Genomic DNA, 17,385 nt, shown 5'->3' on the forward strand with positions numbered 1-17,385 from the left:
CGGAAATTTTATCCAAATTTATTTTTACCTCTGGTCTTCCAACCACTGGTTAACACCCAACCAACTAGATCATCTTTGTGTTTCACATCATCCTTATTTCCTAATCCTGTCGTACCTCTCCACTCAGCTACAAATACACAATGGTGCCACAGCAAAAATACTCTTTTTATCTCTTTACAAGGTACAGACCTGCCATATGAATGCTGTCACACACATGTGGCTCCGTAAAAGAGCTCAACATAAATTGTTGAGTCTGTTCATCAGTTTTTATTTTGACCAAAGGGCTTGTTGGACACAGCAATTGGTAAGAACACAAGGCACAATGATTTGTATTAGAGAAAGTAGTTGCCACCCTGTAGCATTTTAAAGGTTTAAAACTGAGAAATGAATTTGCCTTAACTTTTGTGCCATGATATCACTTGGGACAAATACTCATAGTGTATCTCCAACTCACTGTTTAATCTATTTGTATTCCAGAGTGTTTCTTGGTTTTATTCTGTATAACATAAAAATAAAGAGATTTATACAGCCAACATTTAAGTGATGGTAATAACTATTACAGCAGTAAACTAGTATGTCTAATAATAAGTTGAATTAATGTATAGTTTGCTTACAGTTTTGAAATTCCATAATCTCACATGTTTAACTTTCAGATGGACAAGAAGGCAGAGTGTTTAGATTAACTGTCCTTTTTTAACATGCTGTTCTTGTAAGTTTACCAGCAGAACAATGAATTTTAAAAATTTTCTTCTTATTTCTGTTGGCCAGGGTCTTCCAGGCACCTATGGACCCCAGGATGAAAACTATTAACTTACATGCTTAAAATTAAGCAGCATTTGGAGGTTTGTTGAATCAGCAAATACAAGCTTACATTAGTTATTTGATGAAATTAATATTATTTTTTTAATAACTTAAATGAGTGTAAATTGGTCATAATGGTAAACTTGGCTTTGTTTCTTAGTACTCTTTGCTTGGGTAATGTGTACTTGGTGACTATTACCATTTTACCACACTACTAATGTGCACTAATCATGTTTTTTCTTGTTGTAAGTGAATAGCTGGGATGTTGCACAGAACTGTTTGATCAGTATAGCATGATTTAAGAGAATGGTTATGCCTTTATTTGTCTCATAATCCTACTTAACATCTGTATGAATCATTACAGTAAGATGTGTGTTAATAACAGCTTCCACATACATATTTATATATACAAAATTAAAATATTAGCTGCCTTTTTTTTTCAGTACATTTAAAGTGTCACTGTACTTTTCCACTGAAGAAAAATACTGAAAATGTTTCACTTATTATATTTGTTTTTCCCCCATTGACTTGTGTGTCACTTCATGAGTGATATCAAGCTATGTTGCATGATTTGAAAATCATGAGCCTTTTGCTTTTCAAATCCTCACGTGAGAGAAAAGCCACTTTTGTAAGTTCCCTGACAATATCCATAAGGGAATCTCTTGGGAATAGAAAGGCATCTTGAAAACAGACAACACCAATCCCATTTCAAATCCCATGAGGTAAGAGACCAAGCTGGTTCTCTGCACACTTCATGTGGGTCTGGACTGTCTGCCAGCAGATTTCCTGCACTACAGCCATGCCCCCTTCACAAATGGTGGGCACTGGAGGAGGGAGATCGCCATATCTTCACAGAACATTGCACAGATCCTTCCAAGTGAGCCTCTGTGGTCTTCTCTTGCCTTCAACACCTCCCTATCTTTGCTCTTCCATACATTCCCCAGATAAAATCTGTGTTGATTTAACTGTTCCATCCTTATGACTTGATGACATGCTAACATTTTGTTTTGTAACAAGTCAGTCAGAATTTGATTTGTCAGGCTTTGCATAGAAAGAGGCACTAAACCCCCATATCTTCCTTCTCCCCTACATGTCATGGGCTACTAACTCTTAAGTAGCTAGAGTACCTCTAGTACCTCTACTCAAACTGTAGTACCTTGTCGTCACTTGGTGCCAGTTTTTGTAGCCTCTTTTCTGGCTTTTTGCCACTATGGATTGCACAGATTGGCACTTTTCAGCAGACCACACATGAATTATACACTACTACACAACCCTGCTACTCCACATTGTAAACACCTCTCTCCATCTCAGTTACCATCTCACTTCTTTTTTATTTGGCTGTAATGTGCCAATCTTGAGTTCCAAAGTGTTAGAGAATTAATTCCAACCTTGATTATGAAGGTGCAGAAAGGAGAGAAGAGTCATGGCTGAAAAGGAAGAGGCTTATAATTTAAGGGTGTGGGCCTTGCACAAGGTGCAAACAGATGTGAACCTTGTCTGTGACCTGCCTGCTGGGCCTATAAAAATCTCACCTCAACCCTAACACATGTCCCACACACGAGTTCTAGTCAAGAACTCATAGCAGGTAAATGTAGGTAGCAGGAAAATGTCACTCTAAGTCCTGGAGTGCCCTGCTTGGAGGAAAGAGCATGCTCACCCAAAGTCCTCTGGAAATCCATCATTTCCCTCCTGAAACTCATGCAGTCACTTGCCTGGTGCCCCTCCCACCTTGACCCTGACACAGACCTACTTAAAACAGAGGCCATGTTTTTAAAGATCTCAGTTCCTAATTAAGTCCATATGCTTCAGGCCAGATTCCTGATCATAGAAATTAAAGGAATTTTATCCATTCATTTATGTGGGGCAAGATTATATATTCTAATTTTATATATTTAATATTTGACTCTTTCAAAACTTGTGGCATTTCACCTGCCACTGGAGTTTACTTTGAAAATCATGTCCACTACTGACAGCAGAGACTGAAATTTTAATAGTTACAGCAGAAACCACACATTTCATACTAACTGTATTAGAACAAATTGGTGCATAGCCAATAGGAACAAGAGCTAACTGATAATTACAACCTGTATTTGCATAGTACAAAACTTTTCATCCACCCAAAGAAGCTTTGAGAAAGATATAGTTCATAATCAATGGAATTAGCCAAAACAAATGTGTCCATGAAAAATTATTTTAAAAATTATACCCCCTTGTAAAAGCAATTTATTTTAATTCTCTTACCTACTTACCAAATTTGAAATATTTCATAACAGGTCAGAGAAAGCTATTAACAAATCCAACTTCTACTGCATTTCCTTTTCTGAGAAAAAAAAAAAGAAAAAAAGAAAAGAAAAAGGTTTAAAAGAGTAGCACCATAAAACACAATTTAGTTCACATTTCAAAATCCAAGCTCAGACTTTCAGTAATTTCTTCTCGTGTGTACAAAGTGTGTATAAAATACTCCTGTAACATGAAGTTCACTGCTGTTCCCTGAACACATATAATAAGCAAGTGCATTGGGGTAAACCTGCCTCTGCATCATTAAGTGGTTGGTAATACTGCTGATTATATTCATTATTAAAAATTCATTGTAGAGTTTGCAAGTGAAATACCTCAGTCTTCTCAGCCTGAACCTGATCTCAGCTGTATCTCAGATGAATCCCACCCACTTTAATGGAGCAGAGCCAAAAAATATTCTACTGTAATGACTTATAAAATCAGCCTCTCTTAATTTCCAAGCACATTAAAGACGAGATCCAGCTGTGCATCCAATGATAAAGATTTTCTCTCTCATAACAGAAGGATAATAATTTCAAGGTCTTGCAAACATCTTAGAATAATTGATCAAGCCCATAAGTTATCTACAAGACTCATTTTCACAACAAATACTACTGTAAAATTGTATAAGACACTAAAGATAGTTTCATTACAGTATAGAGTGTACTTACATGAAATCATCTAGAAAGGTCAATTTAGATCCACAAAGTAGGTGATATCTATACTCTGGGATGAGGTCATTCCTGAAATTATCTGCTTTTCCAGAGAAACACTGCATATACTGGTCAGATTTCTCAAATTTTGAAACACACCCATCTCAGTTCCATTATTATTTTCAGTTCAGCCCAGCTGAACATAACAGTTTGCCTCCTCTTTAATGATGCACTGAGTGAAAAACAACATACATCAGCCTTTTCAATCACAGGAATACTGCCATTCTCTAAATTTTACTAATTTTAATAGGACTTTAAAATAATTTTAATCTAAATATAACCTTTAGAATAACTTTAGTTAATTTTTTTTTTCTGCTTCATCAAGGCAGTATTTATAACGAAGTGAACCGAGTCAAAACTAAATTATTTTCTTAGGTATGTGTAGAGTATCACTTATTAAATCCTCTGCCTGCAAAGCCATTGAATTGTTCACATATCTCAGCCAAATCAGTTTAGTTTGTCTTAACGTGATTTAAAAAAATATTTATTTTAACAAATATTGCCATATTTTGAGATATAAATTCAAAGTAGTAGAAAATAAGTTTAGAGCTTTTCCACTTCCTTGATGAGTAGGTGATTGTTTCCTGGTACATCCTGTTCCTTCCATAGTCTGCCAATCCAGATTTGTTACTTGCATTAGTTTCCTCTCAGCAGAAGATGCTGTTTTCCAACAAACTAAATGAAAACTCCTTTCTGTGCATTGACATGGGAAGCAATTGCTAAAAGAACATCTTTCTTGTTTTTTCTCACACTGCCCCAGGGCTGGGCAGATGACAGTTGTGATCTTTCTCATTTACTGATTATAAAACCTGAGAAGAAAAGAGAAAAACCTTCTAATGAGGTGAAATCACAATCCCTTCTTGAGCTACTGGGTAATTCACCTCACATGGCTAATGCAGTTAGATAGGTATGTTTTTTTTTCCTTTAGGATGGGAATTCAAAATAGAACTGCAAGGTGATTACATGATTTGAAAAAAGTTTCTAAGTAGTATTTACAGGATATTCTTGCTGTGTAACAAACATTCATCCAGAAGTAATAGTGCCATAGGGAATATACAAATATGCAGATTACAAACAGACAGACATGCAAATTGGAGATAATCATTAAATTAGTAAAAAATATCACTTAGGAAAAGAGTATCAAATGAAGAGAACAGTATAAAAAATGGTAAAAAACAAACAGAAAAGAAAAATGTCTGCCTTTTTAGGAGGAAGAGACAGAAAATAAGACTAATTAAAATGTTGGTAAGATGAGAACAGGGCCAAGAAAACAGAGACATGAAAAAAGAGTAAATACTTCAAGTATATCTCAGTTAGCTACCAAATGAAAGCAGTCAGGAAGCCACAATGATGGTCACAAAGAAAGAAAGATATCAAGAGGGAATCAGAAAAGATGGACATCAGCGGATATTGTTTTCTTTGAAGAGGATGGCAAAATCCTCCTTGGAGATCAAAGGAAGTGCAAAGGAAGTGAACGGATTTATTGACCAAGTGCCATCCTTAGCTCACATACTCCCTTGTCTAACTAGAAAATAACTGAAATTCTTGGTCTTACATAATATCTCAGATAAGTACAAGCAGAATGTCAGCTCAGAGGAGCCAGCAGACAGCAAGAATATCTAACGATTTCTTAAAACTCCTATAAAACAGGAAAAGAAACTTCCTGATTTTGGAAAACAATTACATAAATGTTACTTGAGAAGAACTTTTACATTGGAGCAAAGTTGAAAATATGAAGTTTAACTTTTTTATAAGGTTAAGTTTGAGCCCTTCTGTGCTACCTTTACTGACATTTGAAATTAAACAAGAAATTTCACTGTTGTAACAGTTCTGCCTGGAATTTTAGTGAAACCATAATCTCTTCTTATTAATTTTCACACAGTTTATCACAACGTCATAAATGACTTCAACAAACAAATTATACCTGAAAAAAGTTGTTTGCATTTCAAAAGTCTGTAGTAGATTTAGAAAGCTCCTTAACTGAGAAGTTATTACCAGCCTATATTGCAACAACAGCAACATGAATGTGTTTTCTTCATTAAAACCTTTCTGCAGTACAGAAAAATATGGAATATACAATCTAAAGGCCATAGGGGATGTGTCACTATGCAAATCTATGTACAAGTGTGGTTTCTGCAGGGGTTATGTCTGTAACTGTGTTATCTGTGCTACACTTACACCCAGCCCCAGTAAGACTGAGGATTTATCACGCTGAACATCATAAACAGAAAATGCCAAGGTAGGGTTTCTGCCCCACAGGGCTCAGCCCCTGGGTAACTCAAGAGGGAAAAGGTACTGAGAACAAGGAATGAGTTGAAATTTTCAAGGCCCAGCTGTGAACCAGATTCTCCAGGAAGGCAGTGGGCATGTGGCAGCTTTGGTGTCATTTCCCAGGGGGGTATGGGAAATCTACGCTGATGAAAATATAGAAGAAGGATTTCTCAGTGTTTGCCACACCAGTATTCTTTCCTCACAGAGCTTTCCTTTAGAAATGTCTTTCATCTGTTTCCCTCTTTCCCTTGCTCAGGTGCCTCCTATTGCTTTCCTTCTCTTGTACTCTCTGCTCCTGGGACAGGGAAGCAGGAGAGAGAGGGATTTGGATTGGGATTCTCTTCTTGGTGAAAGCTCATCCCTAGTGAGACAGACTTGGGCAAAGTACCAAGCTCCTATTCACAAAAACATCTCTTTGGACAATTGGACATCTAATTTGCCATTTGCACGGGCAACTATTCCCTCATAACTAGGACAATTATTTGTGTGAGTAGTTACTCTATTATGGGAATGAAAATCAACATTGCACTGATTTGTTTATTTAGTTTCCCTAAAAAAATTGGTTCCAGCTTTCATATACATTCATGACACTTACATTGCCAACCATCAGTAAAGTTAGTGACTGTCATTAGCAAAAGAATCAAACATTGACTGACAGTAAAAGCCAGTAAAATATTCGCTTGTCAGTAAAAATGGCAAGATAATTTAGAACTTTTCATTGCTTTGGCATAAGTTCCTGGACTATCTGAGTACTTTTAATATCAAAGGGCTTTATTTATCATTGTTGAAATGATGTGTTCTAGAAAAATTGACACATATGACCATAAACAGAAATAGTAGGAATCCCAAATTGCCTTGAAAAATGTACTCCAAATTGCACAAGTTAAATGAAAATTTGAAATCTAGATATGAGTGAGAAGACAAAATGCAATTGGAACAAGTTTCCCCAAGAAGTTGTGGATGCCCCATCCATGGAACAGTTCAAGGCCAGGTTGGACAGAGCTCTGAGCAACCTGGTCTAAAGGAAGTTGTCTCTACCCATGGCAGGGGGATGAAAATCAATGACCTTTAAGATCTTTCCAATCCAGGCCATTCTATGATTCTATGTGTTTGAAAAATTGTTTAAATTGAGTAAATATTTTGAGAAGTGTATTTTCCCCCTCCCCACTGAGGATAATTTTCAAAATCAAATAATTTAGAAACCTCTGTCCTAAGTGCTTTGTGAAAGTACTCTCTAATAAAGTGTGGGTTACACAGGCTTGGACACAGTGGTGGTTGTTTCTAGGTATCAATACCTGTATTCCCTGTGCCCACCACATGAATTAACAAGGCAAAGTTCAGTTTCAACACCACTGCTTGACTCATTACCACAGCCCTCCTAGTAAGTGAGGTGCTTCACAGGGGACCTGCAAAACAGCTGCCCTCTGGGTGTCTTGTTTTGGCGGCCTTTTCCATCTGTTTTACCTGTCTCCCTTTCTGAATAATTTATTTCACCATCTCCCTAAGTAGAGCACCTGGCCTAGGGCTAACTCTTTCACCTAAATTATTCAGAGCTGAAAACTCTTTGGATTATACTCAGATAATGTAATGACTTAACAGGACAAAACCCTTAACTTTGAAGCAACTGTGAATGTTTCTAGGCTCTGGACTGTGTTAGCAGTTTGAAAGGTTGGCTGTGTAAACTATGTACAAAAGAACCACAGAAATCCTTCCTCCTCAAACATCTTCAAAGCCTCTTTCAGCAGCTAAAACTTTCCAAAGCAGGGTTCTTTTACCTTGATGCCTCTCTGCCACATCTCAGTCCCGCGGGAAGCCAGAGGATGCCTCCATGTGTGTGCACTGCAGCTGGCTTGTCCCTGGTCTTTATGCAGGAAAAGATACTGAAAATTGGCTGCAGGGTTGGCTTTGTGCACGTCTGTTCTCTTCACAAGCAGGTTTTTGTTCAGAAACACCAAAACCCACCCCTGTGCAGCGCTCCCATCCATGGTCTGTACTTCACTATCTTTATCTCATGAACTCTGCAGTTAAAATAATTCCTCCCTGCCTCTGTTCCTAATAGCAAGGACAGCTGCCACACTGCAGCAGAAAGGGGCTGTACAAGGTTCTTGCCTTGGATGCCACAAACCAGCTGCTCTCAGACTGAAAGCTCACTGGCAATTTTTGGTCCAACTCTGGCTATCCCTGTCTGTATTGACTATGACTTAGGGAAAGTTTCAGCTTGCTTTTAAACATTTGTTCCATTTGTTTTCCCACAATGTTTCCACTGTTTTTAGCCTTTTAATTATGCTCAAAAAGACTATGATCAGCAGTTTTCTTACTACTTTTGGAAATCTTGTATTGATTGTTTGGAAGACAATCAATACCAGGAGGTGATCTCCTGTCTTACAAGATACTTACTTCAGCAAGTGTCTTTATTTCTGAAAGAAGTTTTACTTTAAAAAGTCATGGTATCAAGGGCATAATTTGAGATACCAAATCAAGAGATATCTTAAAGCCTTTCCCACTTCAGGTTAAGAGGGAATGATAATTTGTCCTTGGTGAGAAAAGGAATGAACAGAATATTCATAAATGAAGGAACAGTTTTTGAGGATAATGTTTTGAGGATAATGGCCTTGCAGTAAAATATTTAAAAAGTTAATTAGTGCAATTTCTATCTGGGTTACTCTGGGTTTACCTCAGTATCACAAAGACAGGCATGGGGAAAAAAAAGAATTATTAAAATGAAACTTTTGGAAAATCAGCGCATTGTCATTTCTACAGTCAAGAAATTCCAAATACTTTTCACATTAATTTACAGGAACTAGCACAGATGCTGTTGAAAAAATAAAAAGATCATACAGTAATCTTTAACATATCCTACCCAATGCTAAAATTATTTTCAGTTGGATTTTTGTCTGCATAAGTACCAAAGAATTTGGCATGTTTTGCAGCAACTAGCGTTGTCTGTTTACTGTAGGGATGTGCATAATGCCCATCACTGTAGTTCTTATAGGCATTATATGAACTGTTTAATTTTCCTCTGAGAAGTTTATCAAGTATCAGGTATTTGCTTTTTGCTCCAGCTTGGGAAATCAGGGTCATGGATTTCAAACGAAGTGCTTTGTACTCTCCAAGGGCAGTGAGAAAACACAATAGTACAGACAAAATCTAATCAAAGTATTTTGGCTTTTTGCCTCCTTTTTATTTTACAATGGGAAAAAAAATTCAAGGTGCGACTCGAATCCCTTCAGGAGTTCCCTTCCTGTGCGCGCTGGCTCTCGCCAGAAACGCGAGACTGACACAAAGATAAAATGTGCTGCCAGCTCCTCCTGGCCATTCAAAGACCCTCCCTCAGGTATCAGGTGCCTTCCCTGAGCTTTGAGGTCAACCAGACACCTCCCTCGAGGCTTACCTGGGCTGAAGGATACATCTACCCAAAAATCCGCTCAGGTAGAGCAGCTGTTATCTGAGCTAGGATCAAAGTCCCCCTCTGCACTCCAGAAAAAACATCTTCCAAGCTGGTCTTCTTTCTCCATGATTCAAATGAATGTTGAATGAGTCTCTGGGGACAACAGTTGTTGTGCTGAGGAGCGAGCTGTCAGAAATACTTCATCGTGAAAGTTCAGTTCCTTTCAGGGCCTTTTATTATTAATAGTCATCGCTGCAGGGGAGCATTAAACACAGACCCTATTTACTATACAAATTGATATATTATAAACCACAAAAGCCATCCTGGTGCTTTGCTACTTCACCTTCCTTTTCAGCATGCTAGCATGAGGGAATCTTTAACCTTTGTGTGGCTAGAATACAGACAGTGAATTTTGGTTTAGCAAGGCCAGGCTGGATTGCTCAGAGCAGCTGATTTTTTGAGGATCACTGTCTTGAGGAGTGGGTAGAGAACAGTGACATCTGTACTATATGAAAGGCAAGACATTTTGCTGCATAGTGACACTGAGTTCATCAATACAAATAGTCAAAGGCATTTATGCCCCTGGAAAGGCCACAGGATGTTCCCCACAGGAGCTTATGTTATTGTTCCAGATTTTAAGCAGCTCCTGCAGCTTTCTGCTGCCTGCTAGGGCATTGCACCTGAAACAAACGATGGGCATATTATCTGTAGGTGGGTAACAGGCTGATTTCTTCTGCAGTAGCATGTGATAGAGGTGAGGGAATAGCTGCTCTGTGGCATAAGAAAACATGGCAAGATGAGTCCCAGCCTGATTCCAGCCCATTGTGGGTGTGGTACCATAGGCAGAAGAGACTTTTCCAGGTCAGTTTGCAGTGCAATATTGGATTTCTAGGCAGAAAACTCAGAGACAAACCACACAAAGAGCAATAGAAATGAAACCCAGCAGGATGGTGACAGCCCAGAGGCAGGACAAGTAACAAAAAAATACCACATTAAAAAAATACATTCTATTGCACTTAGTAGCAGACAGACCCTTGGCTTTGCACATTTTGTCCCCTGCACTTTGGAATCAATTTTAAAATACCTCCCCAGCTTCTCAAAAAAACAGTGCTCTCCCACTGGCCACTGAGAACAGGCACATGCTGCAGGGGCAGGGTGGTGGATGTCACAAAGACACCACTTGGCAAGGGGGATTCAGGATCCTGCAAGTGGCACCTGAGCAAGCTGCAGCCATGAAGCATCAACTCAGGCATCCATAGTGTCACCACACCCTGAGGCAGCAGGGGTGACACAGCCTGTGCCAGTGTGCTGAGCCAGCAAGTCACAAAGCACCTCCTCAGCAAGAGGTGATTCCAGAAAGTCACAAGAGTGAGTGACTCTGGAATTTTAAAAGAGCTAAAAGCAGTTCTAGGGAGCAGTTTAAGTGCAATGCACCATGCTAAAGAGGCAGCACGGTATGGCTGACATAGTGTGGCCTCTGTGACATGTCTCAAAGGCCTCACAGCCCAGGGAGAGTCCATGGGAACAAGCTCTAAACTCAGATTCACAGTTATTGTAAGTGGATAGCACCAGAAGAGACTCAGGGATGTGATGCCTCTGTTGCTCCTGCACTCCCTAGAGTGGTGTCCCTGGAACAGGTTTGAGGCACAGCCCCAGGGAGGGTGGACAGGGATCCGTGGAGCAGCTGCTCTGTGTGGAAAGGGTGTTGTTCTCTGAGGCTGTTGATCTGGTCTCTCATGAATATTGTATTAGGTGAGAAGAGCCAGACAGCAAGGGGGTGGAAACCGCTGCTTTTTAAAGTACAGAACATGTGCTCAAAAAGAGTGTTCAGAAGTGCTTCTTCCAGCCTACAGTATGCTAAAGATTGGTGCTTGGTACATTTCAAGGATGAGAAAAAATATCACACCACTCAAGTATAGCTGTGAAGTTGAAGATGTTCTGATATCCAAAAATGTTGTGTGTGCTTCTGACTAAAGTCCTTAATAACAACAGAAACTTGAGCCTTTTCTTAGATAGAAAGAATACTGAGCCTTTTCTTTTGACAATAAGAAAACCCCAAAAAACAGTCCTGTAATTTTGTAACCAGACTTGGACAAACTTCTGAGAAGGACCACACACCAGATTAGATTATTTAGATTTGTTGTGAGAATAGTTGACATGTGTTCCCTTCCCTTTCACTGTCCAATCTTTGTTGTGAAAGTGGACTCATGTTGTGCCAGTTGAGATTAATATTATAACATGAAAGGGCTAGGTTTGTATCATTTTCCATTCTTGTTACAGTCACTGATGTGGGAATAGAGTTATATTCAACCTGAGCCACTTTGTGTTTTATGGCCAGGATTAACAGCACACAAACACTTCACAGTCTTAGGTGGGTTGAGCACCTGCACATTGGCATCAAATACTGAGTGCCAAAGTATCTAAGACTTTCTTTCATGCGATGAAATATCCTTCAGATTACTCTAGATCTTGTCATGTTCTTGATCCTGACACCTCTTTTGCTCTTTCCTTAACAGGGCATGGCTCATGACCTGTTGCTCTGCCAAAAATTCCCCTGAGAATATTGTGCTCCTTCCATTCAAGCCTATATTCCACTCAACATATTCCTATTTCCATCATTGTCACCGGATACAGAATTTGAAATTTCACTACTCTGTTCACTGGGCACACAACCTTATTAACAAGAAATAATGCTCCATCCCACAGCCATAATTTCAAATATTTCCACTGTTCAGATAGATGATATTATTTGTAAAACCAGTTATTACAGAATTTCATTATTTTCATATGCTACTTTAAAAATCTAATTCTGTGAAAGTAGTATTGTAATGTGGTTTATTCATTAAAAGCAAGACTAATGTTTTATGTATTTTAGGTGTAACTTGAACCCAGAAAACACCAAACTATTTACATTTATACAAGCCCTTGGAAGCCATTTCAAAATGATATAACAGGAAAATAGTTGATACAATTGTTAGATAACATCAAACAGTGGGTTGGGAACACAAACCATGGCCCTGTGAAAACTGATTCCTGAAGAATTAGCCAAGAGAGCTCCAAGTGCATTTCTTCTTATTTGTTGAAATACAATGTTTGTTCTTATTCTTCAGATAAAACCTGGCAAGTCTGTATTTGCACTTGTTGATCTTTCCCAACATAAATCTCTCCATTGTGTTCATATCAACAATATGTTTTCTTTACTTTAGTAATAAAATTTCTTCTACCATATGCTCTTTTAGACTCTGTGTGCAGTATTTATCCAGTTATTGAGGTTACAGTTACAGAACATTTCAGTATAAGATGCAAAGGACAATTGAACCTTGCACAGGTGTAAAATCTCTCTGATCTTCTTTTGCCATCAATTAAAAACCGCCTACAGGTGTAGGAGCCCTCTGATCTTCTTTTGCCATCTATTTAAAAGATTGTGTGAACTTTGCTGCAATATGTCCTAATCAGCATGATGATACATCCTTAACCAAAAGACACACACTGCTCTTAAAACCTCTTGAATGTAATCAACTAACAGACCTAATCTCCCATTTTGCTGAATAATGCCTGGATACATAACTGCTCCCACTCTGAAATGGACACTGCAATTTCCTTGACAAAACATCAGCAAAGCTTGGGATACTAATCATATATGTTACTTTCTATTTAATAACTTACTGGGTAAATTTCTGGAGGAAAGACTGAATGTGAATTCACCATTTTTCTGGGGAAAAAATTATCTGAAAAGCTTGCTACAAAGTTGATCTGTGTGCTGCTTAACACTTTCATAGCATGATAATGACTTTGGAAGATTGTGTGTGGGGAAGTCACTTCTTGTCCAGACCCACTTAAGCCTGAACTGATTGTCAGGGATGTGCCTTTCCAGGTCTTATTTTGGAGGATGATGAAAACCCACCATTATCTTTTGGATATGGTTTGTCCCAAAATTCCACCGTAAATGTAGAAAAATAAAGATATGACCTTACCCAAAAGGTGTGCTTACCTCTCTGTATGTATATGCGCAATTGAAATTCACTGACCAAGGTGGTCCTTACTGATGTGTCATAGATGCAAGACTGTGTCTAACTCTCCTAACTCCAGGTAAAACTCAAGAGTTTAATGCACTCATCACCATTTGGAATTAACTGGGATGCATTTGAATAGAGGCAGCTTTATTGAGCTTCTCACAGGCTTAGCCTAATTCCATTAGGTATGAGAAGTTGTTAGGGGTTTCCTATATAACCAATCAGGGGAAGAAATTAGAAACTTGGATAATTCTTATCTGAGTTACATACTGAAGAATCAAAATTCCCCTCCAGATACGAGAAGGAAGTGCAAAAATATCAGCCAGTTTATATTGGGGGTCTAGAAACTCACACACAAATAGTGAGTATTCTTCCAGTTGGGTGAAGAGTTATTTTTCCAATTAAAAATAGGAAAGCACCCTAAAAGGTATTTGCTCATATTTTCATAATGCCAACAGCAGCATTCCAAGAAAAGACATAGATCCTAAATGAAGATCTCACCATCGAAGATAATCAAACTGTGGAGGAGATGAAATCACTATGTACTGCTTCAGAATTAACCTATAAATACCAGATGTACCACACTGAAGAGCTCTTTGCATACCCACTAACACAGTAATAGATATTTATCTCAAATAAGCCATTTAATTATTTACTCTTCTTACTCTTGATAGAAAGTGTATGCCCATGCACATTTCACAATATGTGCAGAATGCACAAGTGGTCTAAAAAATATTTTTAAAATAATCATAAAATTATGCTTTTGGAAAATTAAATATGAAACTTGGAATGTGAAACAAACAAATAAGTCAATTTAGAAAAGATTAAAAGCAATTGTTCTGTTACCTTGGCAACCCATTCAAGGTGCAGCCAATCAGCAAAGTTGATGTATTGTTTTGACATACATGCACATATTTCTAACATAAATAGCAACAGAGACTTAATAACAATAGGTTTTAAAACTAGGAACTGATGTCATTTTAAATGTGTCAATCAAAGAAACCTATGAAAGTGTTTCTTCTATCAAACTGACAGTAAGTATATGCTGGAATGGCTTTATAAGAGATAGCAGACTTCTGACAGGTCATACAGAAGATGCAAAATCTGTAATTACATTCTACTTTCTTGGATTGTGTCCTTTAGTATGTCTGAAAAACTTTGAGAAGAAAATAAAACTTGAAGGCTATGATATATCATTTATTTCTGTAAACAAGTAACCAAAAAAAGAGCAGCAAATCTGAGAATGGAGATGAAATATCAGACTGAAAGAATCTGCCTAGCCCTCAAAATAGATGCACTTAAACTACTTGTCTTATTTTATGATTGACTGGTGCCAGTGAGGTTCTGCAGTGTAAGTTTTCAAGGATAGTAAAAATTAACAATAGGAGCAATGTAGAGAGGAAGATTGCTGATGGGATACAGAGCCTTTCACCTCTGGGTGCGCGGTTCGAATCTGGGCAGTGTCAGCAGCAACAGGAAACCATTACATTTTGACAGGTGTCAGAAGTGTGTGTGGAAGCATTGCATCAGCCACCCTCCTCCAGACCCTGATGGATATGGGCCCAAAAGCAACCCTCAAACTGAGCATTGTTCCTGACAGCCCAAAATAACACTGGTGTCTCCTCCCTTTCCCAGAGAGCATTGTCTCTCCCCCTCACTTGAAGACCACACTACCATGGACTGGCCTTTGAATCAACACTGTGCTTGGAGAACTTCAGTTCTAATGAAGCAACATTTTAAAATCTCATTTACAACTAAAATACATTTGAACACATTTGTACATTTCTTCATGGGGTCAATGGACTTCAGGAAAGCTAGGGTTTAACCTTAGATTTTTCACTTCCAAGACCCTAACTTCAACCAAAAAAAAAAAGAAAAAAAAGAAAAAAAGAAGCACACGTTCATAAAATCCTCAGATACAGAAACAAGCACCTTATTCTGTCATTGGGTGGGATTAAGTTACCCACTCTGGCACATCATCTTTTTTCTTTTACTTTTTCCAGATTTATATGACTCTCATCATAGCAAATGCTCAGAGAGAGGAATTTCCAACTGGAACACATTGAAAATAGAAAGGAAATAACTCACTATAAACAGCACTGAAGAGAAACAAGTGAACATGCAGGGTACAGCATAATTCTTTGTCAGAATGTGAGTGGTGTACTTTTGTCTAGCAGCCATTATCTTTCCTTAAGAAACACTGACTTTTACTTGGAATTTCAATCTACATTTTGATTGATTTCTTTTTTCAGGATATAAGAAGAGTGATGGAAAGGACTGGGGATAAGGACAAGGAAGAATAGAAGAAGATAAAAAGTTTCCAGCCATGCTGTCAGGTTTGGAGAAAACAGGCTGAGGATTAACTCTTTCAGTGCTGTGGAACCTGCATGTTAATGGGGGCAAAGAGATGGAAAGTTTCCTTTTACACCAAACTTACAAGGCTTTAAACTACCAGCCTTGTGGTAGAATCTCTGTACCCAAAACACTGCTGACAACCACCGTCAAGACTTGAAAACAAACAAATACTACATAAATATAGTTAACACCAATGTTTTAGCCATAAATCACCAGTTCCCATTGGTAGTACTTGATTTTCTGCAGAGCCTGCGGTAAGGCAATTCCAACCTAACACACTGTGAATCTATTACATCAAAGGATATTTTTCCAAAAGGTCTGCTTAGAACTTGATTGTCATGTTAGCTTGGACCTGACCTTAATACACTGTGCAATATGTGTTTGTCCACAGTCACCATGCTCCCTATGTAGATAGATACTTTAGACAAATCCCAGTTCTTGTGATCCACGATTTGATTCCTCTCCCTGGTCTTTCTGCTTGAAATTCAAATAGCAGCAGTCCTCTCCTTCCTTCTGATGAAGTATTTTCATAACCCTTTTGCACATCGTTTCTCTCACATATTTGTTCTACTTATGGAGCCAGAGGTCTACATAGAGGACTGAGCCCAGGGACTGATGGAGATAAACTAACTAATTTAGTAACTGGAAACAGAAAAGTAAATTCTTTTAGCTAGAAATGGAGCAGAGAACTGTCCATGAGAGCCTGATCACTTTTATCTCAGAAGGCAATAATCTCACACTGTAACTCCTGTCTTTCATGCTACAATATTAGAGACACCAAGGCTCAATTTAAGAAGTTGCCATGGCAGAGAACCCATAATATCTCCAGGTATCACAGGTTAATTATCCTCCTCAAAATATAATTGATTCTATTATGAATGTCTTTAGTTTCCATTTTCAAGCCACATATCATTATCTTTTTCCTCTAAGCCTGAAAAGTTAACTAAGAGTAAAAAATCTTTTAGCAAAGTTAACTAAGAGTAAAAAATCTTTTACAATCTCTACACTGTTTAATGCCTATAGTCACCTCTTAAGCCAAGCAGAGGGTGATGTATAGCAAGCCCAGAGAGGAGGAGGCAGAGTTGTATGTGGTGAGGATTGTATATTGAATTCAAGAATTGTAGCAGAACATCAACATTTTTCATACCCTATAAAAAGATGGATGTCTTTTATAGAACTCTGGTACATGTATTTTCTTGTTGATCAAACATTTCAAAAATGCAAATGAGTGCTAACTTATATTTCTATAAACCTAGTTACAATGTACGTCTCCTACAGTCTCCTCCCATACATTTAAATCTCCATCCCACACTTTAATACTTTCTTTCTCCTGATTTCTTCCTTTTACCCTTTATTTTCATAATAAGAAGCAATGATGGATCTAGGAGAGCTCTGTGATTCAACTGATAAGTTTTTTCCTCTAGAAGATGACTTGTAATTGGTCTAAAAGCAAAGCCTCCAGAAGTGATGACTCAGTGCAGGAGGTCAGACCAAGCAGCTCTGCTGAGCAGCAGCAAAAGATGGATCTGGGGGTGTCTCACAACAGCTCTGAGTGCCAGCAGAGTCA

General features: G+C 38.2%; 1 long non-coding RNA gene across 6 annotated transcripts in view; it reads right to left on the reverse strand.

The window, feature by feature from the left end:
- LOC139595075 (uncharacterized) overlaps window positions 1-17,385 on the reverse strand; it is a 130,011-nt gene that overhangs the window by 71,372 nt on the left and 41,254 nt on the right. For 3 of the 6 annotated variants that reach the window (XR_011680840.1, XR_011680839.1, XR_011680837.1), the window contains exon 1: window positions 3,043-3,412. This is a non-coding gene — a long non-coding RNA (uncharacterized lncRNA). Of the gene's footprint in view, window positions 1-3,042; window positions 3,413-17,385 lie in introns of those variants that run through there. The other 3 variants (XR_011680841.1, XR_011680836.1, XR_011680838.1) reach the window with 2 other exon arrangements.

This window comes from Agelaius tricolor, unplaced genomic scaffold, assembly GCF_023055355.1.
Source record: "Agelaius tricolor isolate 1412-34295 unplaced genomic scaffold, bAgeTri1.0.p SCAF_12, whole genome shotgun sequence".
NCBI classification, from domain to species: domain Eukaryota; kingdom Metazoa; phylum Chordata; class Aves; order Passeriformes; family Icteridae; genus Agelaius; species Agelaius tricolor.